Source organism: Alligator sinensis, unplaced genomic scaffold, assembly GCF_000455745.1.
Source record: "Alligator sinensis unplaced genomic scaffold, ASM45574v1 scaffold794_1, whole genome shotgun sequence".
Taxonomy (NCBI): Eukaryota; Metazoa; Chordata; order Crocodylia; family Alligatoridae; genus Alligator; species Alligator sinensis.
The window spans coordinates 807,108-810,087 of NW_005842125.1; positions in this window are offsets into that span (position 1 = coordinate 807,108).

Sequence of the window (2,980 nt, forward strand, 5' to 3'; positions counted from 1 at the left end):
TCCCACAGAGCTAGGACTGGGGAACACATTACCCCAGCAGTTCCCTTTCCTGTGTGATATACTCAAGAAACAGCACAATGAGCCCTAGGAGCTGCGCTGATATCTGTTATACCACTGCCTGTGAGCTGCTCAGAGAGGGTCCCAGCTGGAGGTCTCTGATGGAGAACCAGCAGAAGCAGCAAAGGACTCCACAGCTTTGTAGTCTATAAGACAGAGATGCAGCACTGACATTGTGAGTTGCCCCGTCTCCCCTCTCCATCATGAAATGTAAACAAATGATAAATAGAGGATTCTTTTGTATTGATGTTCTGGCAGTTGAGCCCTCAGGGGTCATATTTTCAGGCTTTCTTATAGGATTGGCAATCAGAACTCATGGTAGAGGTGATATCTTTTATTAGACCGACTAGATTTTTGCCAAAAAATTCTATAGGATTGGCAGCATTCCAGCTGTCACTATGATTTTACATGAATTATTTTTAAAATGAAAGCTCCCGGAGGTGCCAACTGGAGCTGCTTTTTGAAGATTTTTCTGAATAAAAAGGCTGCCCCTAAAAGTGACTCTTTAATTTGATAATGGGGCCTCCAGTTTTAGGAAGTTTTCTTATTGCATAGAAGATTGTGGACCCAGCCACTGTTGCCAAACAATGACAGTATCAAGTTGGAGCCTCAAAATTATTGTATTGAAAGAAAAATTATTATAAATCATAAAAAGTCAAGAAATGCAAATGTCACTTTTATCCTTAGTGTTGTGGTGATGTGATAGTTATGATGGTCCAGTAAAAATGTGAGGCAAGGATTTGTGTGGCTGTGTCTTTTATTGGACCAACTGTATAGCTGGGAGGAATACAGACAAATTTGGGGGTATCAAGTATCCTTCCTCAGGTCTCTAAGAAGAAAGCAGACACAACTTGAGCTAAATAGCAAATTGCAAAGGCATAGATAGGTCTTTGTTCTGTCTGCTACTTAGCCTAGCTGTGCCTGCTTTTTCCTCAGAGACCTGAGGAAAGGTACTTGGGACCAGAAAAAAATAAGCTATCACCCACAAAAATCCTTTTTTATCCCTAATATATGTACATATTAAACAGCAAATATTTTCATAATTTTGTTTACCATTATATCTTAAAATTAGTATGTCTACCACTCACACCACTATGCATTCACCTTTAGAAGCATAGTTAAGGGCCAGATCCAGCCTATAGGGCTCCGCCACAGGTCCAAATATTTGTTGGGGGGAGCAATGGCAGTGTTAATTGCCACAGCTCTGGAGGACATGGTAATTAATGCTGCCACTGCTGCCCCAAATTTTCATGCTAGTGGGATGCCTCATTGGCTGGCTGCCATGACCCCTTGCAATGGATTGTGCTGGCACATGGGATCACTCTACAGTTAGATCTGGCATGCAGGGTTGGTCCGGTGCATGTGGTTGCACTATGGCAGAAAGTGGCATGCTGGATCACAACTAAGTGCTAGCCCCATGTAGGATCAGGCCTCTCATTCAGCTTGCAGAGCCATCTAGTGAGTACCACTGTGGTGGAGGATAGTGGTGTGACTCACCTTGCTTAAGGCAAACAGAGGCATAACTGGGATTTCTTGTGCTATGTGAAAAAGGGTAGGTTTGTGCCAAAACCTGAAGAATTGGAGGGGGGGTTGTTCTAAGGATGAAGAGCTATGGGGGAGGGAGGCATGCTGAGCAGGGGAGAGTCTTACCAGAGACTCAAAAGACCCTAGCTGCTACTGCCCCACCACCATTCTGGCTCCCCCTCTAAATTTGAGCCCAGGGCTGATGCTCCACTCACCCACCTGAGTTATACTACTAAATGGAAATGCATTTGTGTCAGTGCTCCTTTGCAAGAGTTACAGGTTACTATGAAACTGATACAATGTGAGGATGAACAGTCATTGACAAATAGCCTCTAAAGCAGGGGTGGGCAATTATTTCGGCTGGAGGGCCACTTAACAAGTTTTGGTGAGCTGTTGAGGGCTGCACAGATAGCTCCACCCCATGACAGGTTCCCCGACCCCTAGCAGCCATCTTAGGACCAGAAGTCCCACCCCTAACCCCTGATCTTTGCCACTGGAAGTCCCTCCCCTCGCCCCAGAAGTAGTCCGCATGCGGGGGGGGTGGGGGGGGGTTACCATCTTGGAACCAGGAAAAAATAACTAAATTATATACTAAAAAAATCAAATATCTACTATAACTTATTTTAATTTTATTTTTAAAAATATTTTTGTCCTGATTTATATGCGTTTGCATAGTTTATCTAGAGGCGATTGCATAATAGGTCAAAATACAGTCTTACACTTATATATTGTGTGTGGTGAGGCATGAGGGGTGTGTCGTGGAAACACACGCAGCATACTTTTGGGTCAGGTCAGCAGAAGCTTTTATTCAAAAGAAACTACAGCTGTAGGGGGGATTCCAAAGTGACATGGATTTCCCAAGCACTTGGAAGGGGTCCCCCCCCAAGAGCAAAATCAGGAGGCTTATATACTTTTTAACAGTTGCTTACAACTCACGTGGTCATATAGTGAAATTAGCATGAAAAGCGGCTATAATATTACTTCATTATTTCTTTGCTGTAATCAGGATGGGAACTAATGGGGGAGGCGAGGTTAGTTCACAAACCTCCTTCTTGCACCTGGAAATCAGATTTGTACATACTTTTTTGCTATCTTCAAGGCCGCGGTGAGCGAAGCAGTTGCAGAGGAGTTACAAAGAACAAACACTTTCTCTTATCTGTTCTACTATACAGAGCCAGCAATTCTCCACAAAGCGGTTATGTCATCTTATAACTAAAATAATGAAAGTTTAAGGCATATATTTTTTCTGATTCCACAGGTGTTTGCATGGGGTGTGGGTATGGTGGCTGGGGGTGGGGTTGGGTGCGGGGTATGTGGTTGGGCGGCCTCCGCTAGAGAAGGTTGAGAGGCGACCTTGTGGCCGCCTATAAGTTCATCACGGGGGCACAGAAGGAAATTG